The sequence below is a fragment of the Lissotriton helveticus genome, chromosome 2_1, assembly GCF_964261635.1.
Source record: "Lissotriton helveticus chromosome 2_1, aLisHel1.1, whole genome shotgun sequence".
Taxonomy (NCBI): Eukaryota; Metazoa; Chordata; class Amphibia; order Caudata; family Salamandridae; genus Lissotriton; species Lissotriton helveticus.
In genome coordinates, this window is record NC_136059.1 from 1,802,014,724 (window position 1) to 1,802,035,854 (window position 21,131).

Here is a 21,131-nt window from a genome sequence, read left to right on the forward strand (position 1 = left end):
GAGTGTCATTGACGCTACAGCAAATGTCGGATTGTATTGCAAACCGTATTTTTGTTTTGCTTACTTGAGAGTCAAGTTCATCGTTTGTGAGGTATCGTCTATTCTGTTGCACTTAAAGTAATCTTTACATGTACAGTTATTTAAAACCATAGCAAACAACAATAAAAATTGTGCGCATTGCAGAAGAATGCTAGATCTCTGATGCAAATGAGGATCCTCTCTAATCACAGAGGGCATTAAAATCAGAATTTTAAATCAATTTTCCACAATTTCTTCCAAAAAATACAATTAGCAACTGTTTACAAATTAAAATTTAAAAAGGACACGTGATGTATTCCAGCTCAGTGGTTCTTAACCTGTGGTCATGGGAGGGGATTCATGGGGGTCTGCGAAGACTACTCATGGTGTCCGCAACTCCTTAGTAAATTAAATAATATTAACAGATTAATAAAGTGTATTTAAATAAAGAAGCAACATTAAAAAATGTTAAACGTTCTGTAAATGTGAAGGAATTTATTAGATGCAGAGCTTCTATGGGTTAAATGTACTTTCGAATTGTTAATATTGTCTATCAATTGAGTTCGCACATTAATTATGAAGAAGAACTGTATCCAGGCACTCAATTGTGCTATAGAGTAACTATCTATGTGTATTTTTTATTTCGCCTTAGACGATAATTTATGGATAATTGTAATTTTTAAATTGTATGCATATGTCTGTGCTTTTATGATTTTATATGAATCGAATAAAGCTATCTTTGAATTGAATTGAATTGTGAAGGAATTTAAAATGAAGGCTAGAAATTAATTTGGTAACCTCAGATTGATTTTTAGGCCCAGTGCAAGAGCATCATACAGAATGTAGTATTGACGGGTGGCCTATACTGAACTTAGAAGAGCTCCAGCCTTCCTACTCTTATTATTAAAAAAAATGTTTACCTATGTTTGTGGATTAAGAGAAATCTTTAGTCATTTGTGTATGTTTTAATGAAGGCTTGTTTTCGTATTTTTTTATATTGTTTTGTGGGTCAAATCATTGAAATTGATTCTCCTGGGGTCCCTGGTTTCCAAAATGACTTGAGGGTTCCAGGACTTCTGTAATAATGAAGTGGGGTCCACAGAAGTCAAAAGGTTAGGAACCTCTGTTCTAGCTAAATTGCCACATGGGCAAACATACATGCTTGCCTTTTACTCTGATACAGAATTTTAATGCTGCTTGGTTTGATAAAATGTTCAATCCTCAGAAATCTGGGCCATATTTATGAAGCCTTTGCATTGCCCTTGCATGATGCAAGGACAACATAATTGCTTCAGTAATATTTACAAAGCAATTCAAGGCCGGATTTGCATGGCCTTGCGTGGTTTTGCAAAGAAATGTAACACAAGGCAGCTGCTTGCGCTGTGTTACCTTACATTTCAACTTGGGAGGCATTCCATGGGTGGAGCATAAGCCTTCCTATGCATCAATCCATGGATTAGGAACATTCCCGGATTTACAAAGACTTCTAATCCTAGCAAAGCATCAAAATGCTACGCCTTTCCAAGTAAGGGGCAATGAGGAAAAAATGACTCTAAGGATTGTTTTTGTGCAGTAACTTGAGCTGGCTAGAGGTGGCACATAGTGTGCCAGAGCACGAAGAGAGCAGAAATGCTCCCAATCTTTGCAAGTAGGGAGTATTTCTGCCTTTTCACACAAAGCAGCGCCGAAACTGCCCTGTGTTGCGTGAAAGTTTAGTAAATGTGGTGCAATCAAAAGCTTATGTACATCATCCTATAATAAGGAGAGAGGATGTGGCCTAATGGCAAGAGCGGTCGCCCTCAGGTTTCGAGCCTCGGTAGGGACGCTCAACATCCAATGATTCTGGGAAAATCACTTAACCTCCCTGTGCCTAACAAAAGGAATGTGTCCTTCTATTACGCAACTGGTGCTCATGTAAAGCTCTCTGATACCTTCAGGTCAGGTTAGCACTATATAAAACTCCCCCAAAAAGAAGGATGGTGATGAGGCAGTGGGACCATGTTTCAACAATACCGTTATATGCGAGTGAGTAACATTAATTTCACTAGAATTCGAATCTTCCTCTTTGTAGTGTTTGAATTTCCTTCTAGCTCCAGGTCAGTACACACCACATATTAGCTCACTGTTGTCGTTGTAGGTAAATGACATTATTCAATTGGTAGTCCAAAGGCATAATTCAGTGGCCTTTGATTTTGGACCCCTTGTTCTTAGATCAGGCAGGAGTGAAACCATATAGTTACAGAACATAACTTGGTAGACCTATTTCTCATATGATGTGTTTCCCTGTTATTAATTGCTGCTGATGACTAAGAAATTCAGGCACTCTGTCCATCACCACCCCCTTTTCTGAATCATTTTGTCCACCATATGCGTGGAAGGGTATACTCAGATGTGAGTCCCTTGCTCATTGCACCATCAGGATTCAAGCAAGCCGGGCCGACGACGCCTGAAATGGCAGAAACCGGTCCCCGGAAGCTTGTTTCCTTCCCAGTATAAGAATTGGCTTGGTAGTTTGGTTTGCCCTGTTCCCATCATGCACTGAGACAGGAACAGACTAATTTGCATATAGCCAAGTTCTGAGCTGGGATGGTGCAGTGAGCTAAAAAACGGTGATGGATCAAGCCCTGATCTTTGGACTGGGTAAGAGTGGTCTGCTTAATTCAGGCACTCTGTTCATCACCACCCCCTTTTCTGAATCATTTTGTCCACCATATGCGTGGAAGGGTATACTCAGATGTGAGTCCCTTGCTCATTGCACCATCAGGATTCAAGCAAGCCGGGCCGACGACGCCTGAAATGGCAGAAACCGGTCCCCGAAAGCTTGTTTCCTTCCCAGTATAAGAATTGGCTTGGTAGTTTGGTTTGCCCTGTTCCCATCATGCACTGGGACAGGAACAGACTAATTTGCATATAGCCAAGTTCTGAGCTGGGATGGTGCAGTGAGCTAAAAAACGGTGATGGATCAAGCCCTGATCTTTGGACTGGGTAAGAGTGGTCTGCTTAATTCAGGCACTCTGTTCATCACCACCCCCTTTTCTGAATCATTTTGTCCACCATATGCGTGGAAGGGTATACTCAGATGTGAGTCCCTTGCTCATTGCACCATCAGGATTCAAGCAAGCCGGGCCGACGACGCCTGAAATGGCAGAAACCGGTCCCCGGAAGCTTGTTTCCTTCCCAGTATAAGAATTGGCTTGGTAGTTTGGTTTGCCCTGTTCCCATCATGCACTGGGACAGGAACAGACTAATTTGCATATAGCCAAGTTCTGAGCTGGGATGGTGCAGTGAGCTAAAAAACGGTGATGGATCAAGCCCTGATCTTTGGACTGGGTAAGAGTGGTCTGCTTAATTCAGGCACTCTGTTCATCACCACCCCCTTTTCTGAATCATTTTGTCCACCATATGCGTGGAAGGGTATACTCAGATGTGAGTCCCTTGCTCATTGCACCATCAGGATTCAACCAAAAAGCCGGGCCGACGACGCCTGAAATGGCAGAAACCGGTCCCCGGAAGCTTGTTTCCTTCCCAGTATAAGAATTGGCTTGGTAGTTTGGTTTGCCCTGTTCCCATCATGCACTGGAACAGGAACAGACTAATTTGCATATAGCCAAGTTCTGAGCTGGGATGGTGCAGTGAGCTAAAAAACGGTGATGGATCAAGCCCTGATCTTTGGACTGGGTAAGAGTGGTCTGCTTAATTCAGGCACTCTGTTCATCACCACCCCCTTTTCTGAATCATTTTGTCCACCATATGCGTGGAAGGGTATACTCAGATGTGAGTCCCTTGCTCATTGCACCATCAGGATTCAAGCAAGCCGAGCCGACGACGCCTGAAATGGCAGAAACCGGTCCCCGGAAGCTTGTTTCCTTCCCAGTATAAGAATTGGCTTGGTAGTTTGGTTTGCCCTGTTCCCATCATGCACTGGGACAGGAACAGACTAATTTGCATATAGCCAAGTTCTGAGCTGGGATGGTGCAGTGAGCTAAAAAAACGGTTATGGATCAAGCCCTGATCTTTGGACTGGGTAAGAGTGGTCTGCTTAATTCAGGCACTCTGTTCATCACCACCCCCTTTTCTGAATCATCGATGACTAAGAAATGGGCATTCTTCAGAAAGAGTGTGCTGCACCTAGGCAGCTATTGAATCGAGCTGTCACTAGAATTGGGCATTTCGGGCCTCATTTATGGGGTTTCTGCTGTAGGCAGAGCAGCAGGCTTTGCTGCTGTGCTGTAGGCAGAGCAGCAGGCTTTGCTGCTGTGCTGTAGGCAGAGCAGCAGGCTTTGCTGCTGTGCTGTCCTATGGCAAAAGAAAAGGGGAGGAACGCACCTTATCTATTAGATATGGCACATTCCTGTCATTTTTCCCTGCACCGGCGCACAATGGGCTGCTGTGTGTCAACGCCGGCACCTTTGCAACATGGTGCAAGGGTGTCTGCTTTACGGGGATTATTTTTGTGCAGGAAGGCAAAACCTTCCTGCATCAAAACAATCACAAGAGGCTTTTTCCTCGTTCTATGTGTGCTGGTTAATGCAGCACACAACAAAAGAGGAAAAACGAGGAGAAATAAAGATATTTCTCCTCGTTGTGCCTCCCTTACTTCTCCCATAGAAAGGTGTAAGTTTTTGGCGCTGCCTCAGACTTACGATTTCTCGTAAATCTGGTGTAGTGTCAAAAAGCCTGGCTGTTCCTGGGAACGCCCCCAGCAACCCCCATGGAACACCCCTTTCACACAGTGTTCTGCGTGAAAGGGGCACATATTTATAAGGCCACGAATTGCCACATAGCATGCTTTATGTGGCCTTATAAATATGCCAGAGGCATATTGCACCACTGGAACATCAAAAAAGTGACCTTCCATAGCGCAAAAGTGCTCGTAGGGCCTCATAAATGAGTCCCTTTGTGCATAGCCTTTGAGTCCTGAATTGTGGTGTCCCTCTGTCTTTTGTCTCGGCCCTGCCAAGTTTCCCTCCAAGTTTTTTCTTTGCATTCTAAGATTTGTTGTCCTCAGTTCATTACTGACTACAATTCCCAGAATGCAAAAAACAATTATTTAGTGGCGCAAGCTGAAACTTGCAAACTTGGCCGCACAGGTTTCATTCATATCAATGATTGCTGCACGTGTGGTGCGCTATATGCTCTGTACCTCGAACCATCTGGACATGGTATTGCTGCTCTCAGCACTTACTGCCAAACAGCCTTTGCCAAGTATGTTTTTGGTGAACAGTATCTGTCCGGAGATTGAGCAGAGTGCCTCCTGCAGGCGACTAAGCTGTGTAGATTGTGGCTGGTGATTGGTATCGATTTCATCAGGTCATCCCAACTGACCATGACCAGTTGTGTGTACATAGGTCCACAATGGAAATAATGTAACTAATTATTAATTTACCGTCCCAACATGGCCGACGGACCTTTTAGAACGCTAAATTATTATTCTTTTTAAAACTATACAAGTAGGTCGACACTCGCCTTTTTAATCAAGACCTAATTGGCTTTGAAAATGCTTGTTGTTGTTTTGGCATTATTTTGGATCTCAGATTAAGTACATCTCTCCCACTCATATTTCCGCGCAGTCAATAATACTTAGAGGGCTTAAATCGCTTCAGTGACCTGCAACAGTTCTCCCAGGTAGCAGCGGGCTGGGGCAGTCGTCACCCCGTCTCCTGAGTGAGAATATTGCCTCTCCACATGTCCTGTTGTACAAGACACGCATCAGCGAGCATTCCGCGCTTCCTTCCTCTCGCAGTCACGCCAATCTCCTCCGAACATGCACTGTGACTTCATAAGGGCACGGCTGCCATGCTTTGTGTTAAATATAAGTCCTTTTACAGTTCTTCCCGCTTTTTCATTTGCATCACCAGTGCTGAAATGCTTGCAGCATATGAGAAAGAAAATGTGTGATTTCTGTGCAGCCCGTCCGAACAGGAGGTGCTGCTGAGAGGGCTGTGAATGAAATTATGTGTGCATAACATGGTCTGTTATCGTCTCTCACTCACTCTGTCCCTCTCTGTGCAGTGGCCTCATTTCTCTTGTTGAAAACACAGCCGCGCGCACACACACACGTTTTATTAAATGTCCCAGAGTTTAATTAATTAACATGATGACCAAGTGGCTGCTGGCACGCTGCCCTCTCCCAACAAGCACATGGGCATATTTGGCTTATTGGCATTATTTACACTTGGCATCCAGCTGACTTTTCTAAAAAAGAAGTCTTTCCACCCTTCGAGTATGGGGAGTATTAAATTAAACAGGTTAATGTAGCTGCGGCATTCCCCCCCCCCCCCCTGCTATTCCCAGGGCCACTGTAAATCAGCCGCCTGTTTATTTCCATAAAAATTCAATTACAGCCTCTTGAGTTTATTCTTCTGGTGTGAGCAATTAACTTCATCCCTTGGCTGGCTGAGCAAAATGCCAGGCCTTGCAGCCCTGTCAGGAATTGTTGCTGTGTTTTTTTGGGGTTCTTTGTTTATCATGTTTTATTTTCGGCTGGTAGGTGCTGAAATTAAGCGATTGCTCTGATTTACACTGGGTGGAAATAGAAGGGATATTCTTTCTCATGTCTCTGTGGGAAAAAAAACAAAAGGCAAAACGAGCAAGCAGATGGTGCTCAGCAGAGGGCAAATTAGGCAACAAAACTTTCTTTCTGAGCATTATGGAAAGTATGGACGCCATTTAGCATCTGTTAAGATACCAGACCTACAACAATTAGTTCTTTACAAAATTAAACAATGTTTTTTGTCAATAGGTAAGTGTAAGTATTTAAGTTGATAACCCTCCTGTTACCCCAATGCTCAGAAAAATGCCCAGGCATTAATTTTGGCGGTGGCATTGCGCATAACTTTGGATCAATATGGCCGGGCTAGAGAATGTGTGCGGCATATATTCTATTATATCTCATGTTTTTAAGCACACGAGTTGCGCGTCTACCTTGATGAATAGCGGCACAACATGGTAATCTACCACATAGTAGTAAGAAGCACCGACAAAGGTCCAATTTTCCCCTTCAGGAATGAAATTAAAAATAATGTGGGCTGCACTAAATGCGAAACCTTAAGTTAGCCGGTTAGTCCTGTTTGTATTTCGAGACTTGAGACACAATTACAACCCTACCATTCTGAATCATTTTGCCAAACAAGCATAGGCGTAAGTTTACAACTGTTTTCTGCTCTGTTCACAAAGGTATTTTACTAGTAGTATCTTTAAGCCTCGAAATCTTAGCACATAACAGATAGGACTGTCCTTTCTTTTTGTGTGCGAAGACTCTGCAGCCATAAAGATACTACTAATGAAATGCTGCTGTTGTAATATGTGGATTTCTTGAGGAATTGAAGGAAGACGAGGTGTAGAGGATGTAGATCCTTTATTTAAGATAAAAGGTAAGTATTCTGGTGAGACCCCACCAGGAGCAGCCGCATGCTGCTCAGCCCGATCACAACTGAAGCTCACGCTCACACACTCAAACACCGCATTCTCACCTCTCTCCAACATTCCACTCATTCCACTCTGACTGAGCAGCAAGATCAACTATGTTTACATACTACAGCTGTGAATAATAAAGATTCATAAACTTACTCAAAAGTGTAAGTTTACCTTTGTAAATCAGCCCCATATCCTTTTCAACAATATACTGAAAACATGAATAATAATAAGTTACCACAATACAATGATAAGCAACTTTCAAAAGTAGGCCTTTCACATTTGCGTTCTGGTGACATGGATCCATTGTGCATAACTTCTATTACCACAAATTACTTGCTTTATATGCTTTGCATTCATATGAGTAAATTGTTTGTTGTAGATGTTACATATGGGAGAGCACGATTTGCGCTCAAAGTATACTTGTTTGAATGAATCTCTATTATGAGTTGTGCTTAGAAAGATGTGTAACAAAGTGATGAAATGGTAGATTGTGATTATGTAGGGTATGTAATGAGCTATGACAAGATTTAGGGCCTTATTTTGACTTTGACGGTCTAGCTGGGCTGCCTCACCGCCAACAGACTCCAAGACCACTAAAGCCAACATAGAGGTCCCACCAGAGCGTGACTGGTAAAGTCTCTGGCGGGCAGTTCGTCGGTGGTCCCAAGCTGGTGCCTTTGAAATAGGCACCGCACTGGGAGCGTCAAAGGCAGTTCCTGCAGGGCAAGGACTGTCAAGTTAATGCCCTGAAGGTACTGGGGTGCATGCATACAGGGGGGCACCAAATGTGCCCCCCTGCATGCACTCCATGGTGCAGAGACAAGAGTTTTCTCAATACCACACTTTTTATGGCGGGCTTACTGCCATTAAAAATGTGCTGGGGAGGAACATAAACTCACCCATATCAAAGGCTCTACTGTGGACCTAAAAATCTCAAGGGATAACTTGAATACCTCTAAAGATCCAACGCCCATTGGTTGGTCTAATCATTGTCTAATTCCTTTCTCACTGGCCTTTTCATATAACAAACCTATAGACAAGTGAAAAATAAAATGACCTTGTTTTGGGGCACCAAAAAAAGCAATCCTAATAACTTGACTGCTATGGCCTCGAACAGGCTCTCTCCTTTCAAGACTAATGATGATGTCAATGCCACCACATCCAAATTCAATGACTGTTTAATGAACTTCTTGATGACAGAGCCCCTTCCAAATGGAAATTTAAACAAATGAAAGCCTATGCTCTTTGATTCTCCAAAGATTTCCATAAGAGTGCTGGAGAGCAAGTAAAAAAAGTCACCCTCCCTCTACAACCTGGACTTACTTATGTATACAAGAACAGTCTAGGAAAACATTTATATAACCAAATCCACACAATTCAAACCTCTCATTAACGTCACCGAGATTCATTCAAACAACTTTTTGATAAGGAGTTAATCCTCCCATATTATATATTTGAAAATCAAGACGCCAAATCTGAGGAATTCGGTATGTTCTTTGATCAGAATGTCAACTACATTTGAACTTTGACTTTCACTCCTACCTGACTCTAAGAAGAATCTGAACGACCCTTATAAACCCAAATCAATTAGATTTAACAATGGCCCTCTTTCCAAAATCGTTTATTAAATATCATTTCAAAAGCAAAACTCTCAAACCATTTCCTGAACTCCATCCCACAGCTTATAGCTAAAAACACAAATTTTTAGCATTGACCTTATTTAAGAAAACCAATGAGCCTTTCTCTTGCACATGAAGTGTTCCCACATAGCCTAAAAAGTGTCCAATTCACTTCTCTGTCAAAAGAAGCTTTCAGTATAGATGGAGTCTCCCAACAATCTAAACAATTTCTTTCTAAATTAATTAAAAGTTGTGTTGCAGTGCAACTACTTTAGCGCATTTCAGATAGTGAGCATTTTTAGGACAATCAATTGTTTTGCAGACATGCCTGCAGCACTGACTCTTCATTGCTACAGTTACCTAATGAAACATTTATCATAAGTTACTCAGGCAATTCTAATCTTCTTGTTCTCATCAACAAATCTACTGTATTGAATATTGTGAATCATTCTTTGCTGTTGAGGATTCTCCAAGAATGTATGGGCATTGAGGGTGTAGTCCTTAAATGGTTCACCTCCTACTTGACTAACCAACTGCAGCAGATTGAAAATATCAAGTGCTTCTCTCATGTCAGTTGCTTTTTCACAGAATATACTGCAAGTCTCAATATGGGTCCCAACTTTCTTTTATCTTTATACTGATTCCCTTACTGGCACATGCATCAACCAAATTTGCAAGCGCAAATGGTGCGATTCGCAAAAATCGCCCGTTTGCGCTCGCGAAAAGGGCAGTTGTGATGCACCAAGATTCAAGGCACTCGCAATTTGAGAATTCACAATTAATTGTGATTTCTCAAATTGCTTTTAAAGAATTGCAATTTGCTATTTCTTAAATGAAATGCAAGAACCTCTTACTACTAGGGGGCGCAAATTACCATCAAGTTGAACTTGATAGTAATTTGCAAAAACTTTGAAAAATGCATCAAAGTGCATGTTTCAAAGTTGTAGGTGTGTGCACAGAGCAATTTCAGGGGTGCAACAGGGTGTCCTTTTTGACATTCTTGCACCCTTGAAATTGCATTGACAATTTGCGAGTACCTATTGGTACTAGCAAATTGCGCATGCAATCTCCCATTCTCTCCTATGGGCCTATAAGGAATGAATGGGAAGGCATTCCGTCGCAGTTAAGGAATGTTTGCGAATCGCTAATTTTATAGCGATTCCTACATGTATAGGCTTTTGCAATTCCTCAATTGCGATTGCTTAATAATCGTAATTAAGGAATCACAAAAGCCTACATTTATGCATGTACCTGTTAGTACCCTACTTGTAAAGTCAGTGATCCTTTATCATAAGTATGCTGATGGTAGACAGATTTACCTTTAGGTTTCATTTCACAACAATGTCCTTTACACTGCCTATACACTGAAAAAGGTTCAAGACTGGATAACTGCACTGTAACTGAAACTAAGTTAACTAAATCCTGGTTTCTACTTTTTTCATCTTCACGTTCAACTTTACCAGTTCAGTCGTGAATTGAAGTTTGCAGTGTTCTAGGCTGTACATCCTCCTCCATTACAAATGCTAAATGCCTGGGTTTCATTCTTGACAAGAGGCTGGTGGCCTTATTTAGAGCTTCGCAGATGGGGTAGTTTTTCAAAACATGTCGGATATTCCATCCACGGTATTGCAACTGACATAGACAATAATGCACTTATAATACAGTGAGCGGGAAATCCACCATGTTTGTGACACCAGAGTTTTCCATCCACAAGCTTTAAATAAAACCTTAATCTTAAAAACCCAAATCAATGCAATGGCCAAGAGTGGCCATTTTCAACAATTTCAACATGTTCTGTGGGGGATTCATGATCTATCTCTGTACAAGACCTCAAGAACCTGGATAATCCTAAGTATTGTCAAGGATTGACTGTGGTAGCTCATTCTTAACAGGACCCTCTAAAGTCACACCACCCCTTGAAGATACTTCTATATGCAGCAGCACATTTTGTTACCAAATTCAAAAGACTTAACCCTTTACTCCAGTGTTATTAACACTAAAATAGCTCCACATTGAAGCAAAAGCACTCAACAAGACAGAATGTATTACTCGTAAGATTGTACATCTGTCCTACCCTGAGTGCTCAGCCTTGAAGCTGAAACTATTAGGAAGTGTCCTAGACCTCTGGATAGCACATACATAATTATCCATCACGTACCAGCATTGAAAAAAAAGTATTCATGATTGGAACAATTGTTACTGCCAGTACAACCAGAGTCTGGCATTCTTTATGTCCAGGTCTGCATGCCACCTCCTCACTGATAATCTTCGAGTCTAAGCTCACATGTCTTCTTTTTTTTTTTCTTTTTTTCTTTTTTTTTTAGTCCTCATCGGGCAAATAATCTTATGGTTAGGAGGAGTCAAAAGCCCCAGTGTTCATTCGGAGTTTTGGAGTGGGGGGGCCTGAAATTCTCCTTAAAGACACTTTTTCTACCTTTGTCCTCTTATTGGGGTCTTCTTTTTTCCGAGCCAAAAGGCACACGATTCTCGGCAGTGGGGGAGCTAGTCATTATGACTACTCTGGTCAAGTGGTTAGCTTGGAATCATTGTTTCATTTGCCTTAATCATTGGACCATCTGATTTATCTTAAAATATACCTTTCGCACAGATTCCAGAATCTGTTTTTTTTCGTGCGTTTCTTTTGAGTCTCAAGCTTATATACTCTTAGTATGGAACTTAGCCAATCTGTATGTTTAGGGGGGAAGGTTTAATCCAATTTATACAAATCTCCCTTCTGGCCAGGAGAATCAAGATGAATAGAATATTTTCTTGATCCTTAGTTAGAGGCAGGGGTGTTTCACTGCATAATATCCCAAAAATAATAGTTTCTGCGCTTACCTTTATATGACGATCTACTACGTCAGAGAGGATCTTACCGATCTGGTCCCAGTAGTTGTTAAGCGCTGTGGAGCCATGGAACATATGTAGATCGTCAGTCCTTTCATCGCCACATTTCGGGCATTTTCTTTTTTGTAGATTATTGGTCATTTTTTAAAGCCTTTTTGGGGACCAGTATGATCTGTGTATCGTGAAAAGATGTTTTTTCTTCAGGGGGGTGTATTTTACTACCCGGCCCATGATAGCGTTCGAGGAAAGCCAAAGGTTTGAGTGGTCCATGCCGGGCATGTCTTTCTCCCAGATATCTTTTGGCGTTTTGTATTCTTCCTCCCCTGCTCTTATAAGAGCCCAGTACCAGTAAGAAACCTCCTTTTTGAAGGTATCTGAGTTCAAGAGTTTTTGTTCAATGATCTCATCACCTTGCAGTTTTTCTTTTAGAGTGTTCACCCAGCTGTTTAGTTGGTAGAATTTAAATCTTGAGATTGACCCCTGAGTTTCTTCATATAGAGTTTCCCATTTCACAATCCGGTTGTTTTCTAGGAGCTGTCCCCAGTGGTTTATGTTGTGCTTTCTTAATGGGATCGATTGTGCATATTTTAAGAATTCAGGGGTGCCTGGTGATTCCCAGATTGGCGCATATTTGCAGAAATATGGAATTTTTAGTCATCTTCTTGTCTCCAGCCAAGATCTAGCTACGGCCTTTATCGTCTTAAGTTTTAGTTTTTTGAAGAATTTCGGATGGCCGAATTTGTATAAATAGTGGTCTTCTTTAGAGCCTACGAGTGCCTTTAGGTAAGTGGGCCAGTTATCCCATTTGGTCAGTAGAATCCTTCTGTTTTTAAACTGAAAAGATCTGCAATATTTGAGTATGTCCGGGCTGGCGATTCCACCTTGTACTTTGTTTCTTCTAAGTTTTTTCCAGCCGATTCTGACACCCTTAGCGGCCCAAATGAAACTAGATAGCTCTCCCTGAAGTTTTTTGATTTGTTCCGTACTGACGCTCAAAGGGATGGAGTTAAATAAGTATGTACATTTTGGTAGAATGGTCATTTTAATTAAGTTTGATTTTCCTAGGAATGATAGTTGTAGGCCTGACCAGGCCTTTAGTAGTTGTCTTATTTCTTTGTATGTCCTAGAGAAATTCAGGTTGGTTATTTCATCTAGGTCTTTTGTGTATTCAATTCCTAGATACTTAATTTTGTCCTTAATAAGGTGGTTTCCTGAGGTTGTGTTCCACTCAAGAATTTCTGTCTTAGTTCGATTAACCTGGTAGCCTGATACTACTCCGAACTGGGCTATGGTATCCTCTATTATTGGAAGTTAAATTGCTAGATTCCCAGTGAATATCATCAGGTCATCGGCATATAATGCTACCTTTTTCTCCCATTCACGATATTTGAAAGGTTGGATCTTTTCTTCACCTCTTAATAAGATAGCCAAAGGATCAATGTAAAAATTAAATAGGAGGGGAGACAAGGGGCATCTTGCCTGGTGCCTCCCTTTATAAGTACGTTGTCAGTAAGAGCATCGTTTATTAAAATTTTTGCTTTTGGGCTTGAGTAGATATTGGATATAACATTTTCAATTTTATCTCCTAGATTAAATTTCCTTAGGGTGGCGTTAAGGAAAGGCAAACTAACTCGATCAAAAGCTTTTGCTGCGTCAAAAGTTATTACGGATAGAGGGGCAGTATCTTGAATTGCAATGTCAATGGCAGCAATAAGCTTGTGGGACAATTTATGTATTTGCCTGCCTTTAATGAAACCCTTTTGGTCTGAGTGAATTAGGGACCCTGCCACTGCCCCTATTCTTTTAGCCAGGATCTGTGTATATATTATGTAGTCCGTGTTCAAAAGGGAAATGGGTCTGTATGATTCACACTTTGTTGGGTCCTTTCCTGGTTTTAGGATAATATTAATGATTGCATCGTTCCAGGAAGTTGGGAGTTTTTGGTTACCATGGAATATGCAGTTTAAAAGTTCCTTTGGTGGTGTTAAGAGTGTTTCTTGGGGGTGTAGATATAATTCATTTGATAGGGAGTCTGGACCGGCAGCTTTCCCTCTTTTAAGGGACTTAATTGCGGCTATGACTTCCTCTTTCGAGATTTCATGATTGAGGGCAAGCATCTGTTCCTGTGAAGCCACCAGGTTAGTTATATTCGTTAAAAGATGTTGTATTTGTTCCTCAGAGCTAATTAGGTCCTCCGTGTACAGGTCCTCAAAGATGCATTTAAATTCTTGCCTAATTGTACTACTTACTGCGGTGTGTACTGTGTTGTCTAATCTTTGTATCTTTGTAATTCTGTTTTTAGTTTTCTCAGTTTTTGCTAACCCTGGGCGGAGAACTACGCTCCGTTCGCGGAGTTTGCGAATTTTCAGCAACTTCGTACTTCGCTGCGAGCGCGAAGCTGTCGACTACTTCGCAATCGACAGCGTAGCGTAGTAGTTTTTCTTCCTCACGCGCTCAATAGCATTCTCGCGTTCGTGGTAATGACTTACCGTGGTTCTGCATTTGCTTTCTCGCTTTTCTCTCCCGGTCGCGTTCGCTACGATGTTTGGAATCCGGACGCACAATCCCATGCGACTTTGAGAACGCGATTACGTCGCTCGGACGCGCGAACATGTCATTGGGATGTGAGATCCTCCTTGCAGTGCCATGTTGGTAAGATCGCGTTTCCGAACACGCAGAAACTGCAATCTGGCACAGAATATCTCCCGAGCATGTTAAAATCTTCTCAAAAATGTTCATTTAAGTATTTAACCCCTCAGATTGTGATTTGGCTGTATTTTTTTGTGCTAGGAGTCCTCTTTTTGTTTCTCCTCTTTTTTTCAAGAGAAAGGAAGTGCCCCTGAGTCTCCAACTTCCTGTTCCTGTCCACCAGGCTCCTCCCAGTGCTTTGTCCATGTGGTGTTCACTTTCATTTGGAATTGGAGCTGGAAGGATCACTCTTTGTGTATGTCTGCTGCATCACAGCATTTGGATTTATTGAGGAATTTTGGTTTTGAACTTTTCTTTTACAAGTAAGTTTGAGATTTGAGAATTGGTGTTCTGTAAATGTTTTTTTGGTTTGGTTTTTTTTTAACTACAGTTTTCTGTGCTTCTCAATCTTTCTTAAAAAATATTATTGAGGGAGGCCTGTACTTTAATGAGGGGCCAAGTTGTATGTGTTTGAAATTTCATCCAGTAGGCCTAGAGGTACCCAAGGGTCCACCCATGTTTCTGTTGTGTCTGTAAAACATCATGGATGGCATTGGATTTAATTGCATACTCTGTTGTAGTGGAATAACATTTTTTTTTAGTAAAATTAGGTAACCCTAGTAGTTCATGTAGTTAGTGTAGGCCTGCTTGAGTTCATTTACTTTCTGTGGGTGGCTTGGGCAGGTGGTGGTGGCCATTTTATGTTTGTAGCCGCTGTGTTTTTGCCATAGGCCTCCAAGCCTGTGGTCTACTCTGCCAGTAGGCCCAAGGGTACTACTAGAGTCCTCATCATGGGTGCATGAAAGTTGTTCAACTGATTTTGGGGTGTTTAAGTTGTAAGTGTAACATCATAGGTCATGGTTCGGATGGCTTTGGATTGATTAGAAAATGTGTTTTTGGTGTTGAATTGCAGGTTTTGGGTGTGTGTTGAATAATATGGCTTTTTCTGCGCACTAGGTAACCCTAGAATTCTGCTCGCGTAGTTTTGGTAACTTTGCACAGTGCTACAACGCGACCGTACAGTTTTTGTCTTCTTCGCGCGCCCAATGTGCGTGCTCGGGAACACGATAACAACGTTTTGTACAGTTCGCGCTGCCGAACGCGTCGAATTTGCATTCTCGCGAGCAATATCTCCCGAGTTGGCTAAAACCATCCCAAAAATATAGATGCTGTTCATTTTGCTAAAGAAACTCCTCAGGTTGTCATTTGCTTGTAGTTTTTGGAGCATGGACCACTTACTGTTTCTGTCCTCTATGTACTTTGTTGTTTGAGGGTGGCCTGACCATGTGGGCATCTTGGCGGCCATTTTGTGAAGCCAAGCAATGTCCTTTTGCCATAGGAATGTATTGTCTGTCTTCTCTTTCTTTTCATGTTTTTGGGGGTGGCCAGGCCATGTGGGGGCGGCCATTTTGTGTGACCTTCCACCGTGCTTTAGTTTTTTTGCCGCAGGCCTACAAACTAGTGATTTTTTCTGCCAGTAGGCCTAGAGTCCCAGAGGTAGTCAGCGGGGATGCTTGATGTAGCGGTTTCCATTTTGTCTGTTGAATTTAACATCATGTAGGGCATGGGTGACAATGCATTGAATTTTCAAATGTGGTGTTTGGGGTGTAGTTCACTGTTTGGGTGTAAACTGTAAATGCCTTTGTTGTTTGTGTTGTTGTGTAACTTTCAAACCTTTTAGCCATGGGGATTTTCTTTTTTGCATTAAGCTGTGATGTGTAACAGGCATCGTCCTTTATCTGGCCATATAGGGTTATTGATAGACCTGCTTGAGTTTATTTAAATTGTATGTACTTTCTTGTTGGTGGGCGACCATGGGGCTGGTGCCCATTCCCTTGTGGTGAAGCCATGCATTTTGCTTTTCCCATAGGCCTGCTTTGTCTGTTTTTTATTTTTATTCCTTTCTTATTTTTTTTATTCCTTTTCTTTTTTTATTGTGACCGCCTCTCCATGTCATGGCGGCCATTTCCTGGTACTAGTACTAGCCTCTGTGTTTTTGCCATAGGCCTCCAAGCTTGTGGCCTACTCTGCCAGTAGGCCCAAGTGTACTACTAGAGTCCTCATCATGGGTGCATGAAAGTTGTTCAACTGATTTGGGGGTGTTTAAGTTGTAAGTGTAACATCATAGGTCATGGATGGCTTTGGATTGATTAGCAAAATGTGTTTTTGGTGTTGGATTGCAGGTTTTGGGTGTGTGTTGAATAATATGGCTTTTTCTGCGCACTAGGTAACCCTAGAATTCAGCTCGCGTAGTTTTGGTAACTTTGCACAGTGCTACAACGCGACCGTACAGTTTTTGTCTTCTTCGCGCGCCCAATGTGCATGTTCGGGAACGCGATAACGACGTTTTGTACAGTTCGCGCTGCCGAACACGCCGAATTTGCATTCTCGCGAGCAATATCTCCCGAGGTGGCTAAAACCTTCCCGAAAATGTAGATGCTGTTCATTTTGCTAAAGAAACTCCTCAGGTTGTCATTTGCTTGTAGTTTTTGGAGCATGGACCACTTACTGTTTCTGTCCTCTTTGTACTTTGTTGTTTGAGGGTGGCCTGACCATGGTGGCGGCTTGGCGGCCATTTTGTCAAGCCAAGCATTGTCCTTTTGCCATAGGAATGTATTGTCTGTCTTCTCTTTCTTGTCATGTTTTTGGGGGTGGCCACCAGGCCATGAGGGGGCGGCCATTTTGTGTGACCTTCCATCGTGGTTTAGTTTTTTTGCCGCAGGCCTACAAACTTGTGTGATTTTCTCTGCCAGTAGGCGTAGAGTCCCAGAGATAGTCAGCGGGATGCTTGAAGTAGCGTTGTCCATTTTGTCTGTTGAATTTAACATCATTTGATTTAGGGCATGGGTGACAATGCATTGAATTTTCAAATGTGGTGTTTGGGATGTAGTTAACTGTTTGGGTGAAAACTCTAAATGCCTTTGTTGTTTGTGTTGTTGTGTTACTTTCAAACCTTGTAGCCATGGGGATTTTCTTTTTTGCATTGACCTGTGATGCAGGCCTCCTCCTTTTTCTGGCCATATAGGGAGGGATATAGGCCTGCTTGAGTTTATTGTTTTCTGGCCTTTACCCATGTACCTGTGATGAGAGTGCCCATGTAGAGCTGTGGTGGTAGTAGTAGTGTGCTGTTTTGTTTTTGACAAATTGGCCTGTGTCTTGTCATTGTTCCTGTTGGCTTACTACTGTTCACATCCCCATTGCTATCTGCTGCAGATCACTGATGCTGCATCCATCCGAAATGAATCAAATGATGCACAAATTAAGGATAAACAAGTTGCATTTCCACTACATTTGCATTTTAGTTCTTTGCTATTCTTACTCTTACTGGTTGTACTAATACTTCTAGTAGTAATTAAAATTAAAGCTAAAAAAATCCACATTTGACTGATGTTGTTCTGCCTTCTTTGTTTGCAGGTGCACAAAAGACTGAAGAGGAGGTGTCTGTCATCATTCATCGCCTGTTCTACTGCCAGACGGACGTCCTTCTGTACTACGTCACGTGTGGTGTGACTAACCTGGCCAGACATCATTCTCAGCAACTTTTGCAACTGAGTGCTGCTGCTGACATCTGAAGAAGATGGGCCCAAAGAAAGCAGGTACCAGGTCCTCCAAGACCAAGAAAGTTGCTGAGAAGAAGGAAGAACAGAAGAAGCAAGTGACACTTAAGTCTGGTGTTGACCCAAAAACCTTTTTTGGGCCAAAAAAAAGTACGCCTGCAGCAGCAGTGACCGGGGTCCAAGCTGGGGCCAGCACCTCCGCATCAGTGGGCCCAAGCCACCAACCCAGGCCCAAGTAGATGAGTGGGGAAGAGGTAGCCAGCCTAATGGTGGAAAGCAGTGATACTGAGCCTGAGCTGAACTTATCGCTATCTCAAAGTAGTACACATTCCACGCAAGAGGGAACACAGCAGAAAAGTGGTGAACAACAACCAGCACCCGCTATAGTAGATGTTCAACCTGAGCCACCGCCCGCAATAGTAGTTGTTCAACAACCACGCCCGCAATAGTAGATGCTCAACAAAAAGAACAATAATTTACAACAAGGGGTGGTGATGGACAGAGTCTCTGAATTAAGCAGAGTACTCTCACCCAGTCAAGAGATCAGGGCTAGATCCAACACCGTTTTTTAGCTCATTGCACCATCCCAGTTTCAGAACCCGGCTGTATGCAAATTAGTCTGTCCCTGGCCCAGTGCATCATGGGAACAGGGCAGACCAGACTACAAAAGCCAATTCTTGCACTGGGAAGGAAACAAGCTTCCGGGGACCGGTTTCTGCCATTTCAGGCGTCTTCGGCCCGGCTTGCTTGAATCCTGATGGTGCAATGAGCAAGGGACTCACATCTGAGCATACCCTTCCACGCTTAGGGTGGACAAAATAATTTACAACAAGGGGTGGTGATGGACAGAGTCTCTGAATTAAGCAGAGTACTCTCACCCAGTCAAGAGATCAGGGCTAGATCCAACACCGTTTTTTAGCTCATTGCACCATCCCAGTTTCAGAACCCGGCTGTATGCAAATTAGTCTGTCCCTGGCCCAGTGCATCATGGGAACAAACCGGGGTCCCCGGTAGTTTGTCTCCTTTCTGGTGAAGAATTGGCTTTGTAGTTTGGTCTGCCCTGTTCCCATGATGCACTGGGCCAGGGACAGACTAATTTGCATATAGCCAGGTTCTGAGCTGGGATGGAGCAGTGAGATAAATAACGGTGATGGATCAAGCCCTGATCTTTGGACTGGGTAAGAGTGGTCTGCTTAATTCAGACACTCTGTTCATCACCACCCCCTTTTCTGTATCGTTTTTGGCCACTACAGGTGTGGCAGGGTATACTCAGACATGAGTCCCTTTCTCACTGCTCCATCAGGATTCAAGCAAGCCGGGCCGAAGAGGCTGAAATGCCAGAAACCGGTCCCCGGTAGCTTGTCTCCTTTCTGGTGAAGAATTGGCTTTGTAGTTTGGTCTGCCCTGTTCCCATGATGCACTGGGCCAGGGACAGACTAATTTGTATATAGCCAGGTTCTGAGCTGGGATGGAGCAGTGAGATAAATAACGGTGATGGATCAAGCCCTGATCTTTGGACTGGGTAAGAGTGGTCTGCTTAATTCAGACACTCTGTTCATCACCACCCTCTTTTCTGTATCAACAAAAAGAACAACCACAACCACCGCCAGGAATAGTAGGTGTTCCACAACCACCGCCCGCAATAGTAGATGTTCAACGAAAACAACAACCACAACCACCGCCTGCAATAGTTGTTGTTCAAGAACCACCACCGGCAATAGTAGTTGTTGTTCCTCCCGAAGTCGGGGCAGTTCAGGAAATTGAGCCTGATGCAGAGCAAGAAGAGGCAGCACCTCATGCAGGAGATCTATTGTTTTCCCAATCCCCACCAAGGAAAAGGAGGATCAGTCCATCGAGTTCTTCGCCAAGCATCCCTTCTGATGATCTTGATCTCAATTGGAAGCCACAACAATCTGAGCATGAGAGGGAGAGACATCCCAAGAAGACCAGGCTAGGGAAAAGGAAGATTCCAGGAAGCCTACCACTTATGGAGTGCGATGTTGAGCAGCCGGATATTGATGGTGATGATGAGTCAGACCCAGTCATCACAAGCATTACTCCTGGCCCTGAGGACATGGAGACCAACATTTTAACCCTAGCAAGAATGGCTGCGACTAGGGATGTAGCACGCATACCACCAACACAGGCCACACCAAAACTACCTCCAGCTTCCAGTTTTACATTTGCACAGGTCCGGCAGCGTCCTACATCCAGCACAAGTTCCACCTCAGCAGAAGTAGGTAGTGGTACTACTGCGCAGCCACATAGTGAAATTCACCACACAACCTCCAGTTCATCCGGCATTGGAAGTGGCACCTCTAGCAGGAGACAAAAGTTAAGCTCCCCAGTGTGGGACTTCTTTACAGTTAGCGAAAAGGAGGAGAACATTGCTATATGCTCCATTTGTCATTCCTCTGTTAGTCGTGGTAAGCTTGGTACAAACTATGGTACCGGAGGCCAAATGACCCATATGAAAAAACACCACCCAATCAAGTGGGAGGACCACCTACGTATCATAAAAGCAGGAACCATTAATGTTGGTGGGGGAGCAGTAGAAGGTCCACAGGTCGAACAGGAAGAAGAGGGAGACATTCTATCTGGTAGTGGTACACTAAGTACCCCTGTCCGACTCCCCAGCACTGCAGTGGTAGATCCCACATCCTCCGCATCAGCAACATCTCTGTGGCACCAGAGTAAGAGTAACCCGGAGACACCAAGGAGTACAGGTGCGAAGTCTGCGACGCAAATTACAGCATCGGGCACATCAGAAAGAAATACCAAGCAGCGTACCATTGTTAGCATGTTTAGGCAGGAGGGAAAGTACGAGCGCAACCATCCAATAGCACGTTTGTACAATGCTAAGCTTGCTAAAATGTAAGCTCTGGACCTTCTCCCTTTTTCTTTTGTTGAAGGGGTGGGTTTCCTGGAATTTGTGACAACCCTCTGCCCAAAATGGAATGTTCCCAGCTGCTACTATTTTGCCAGA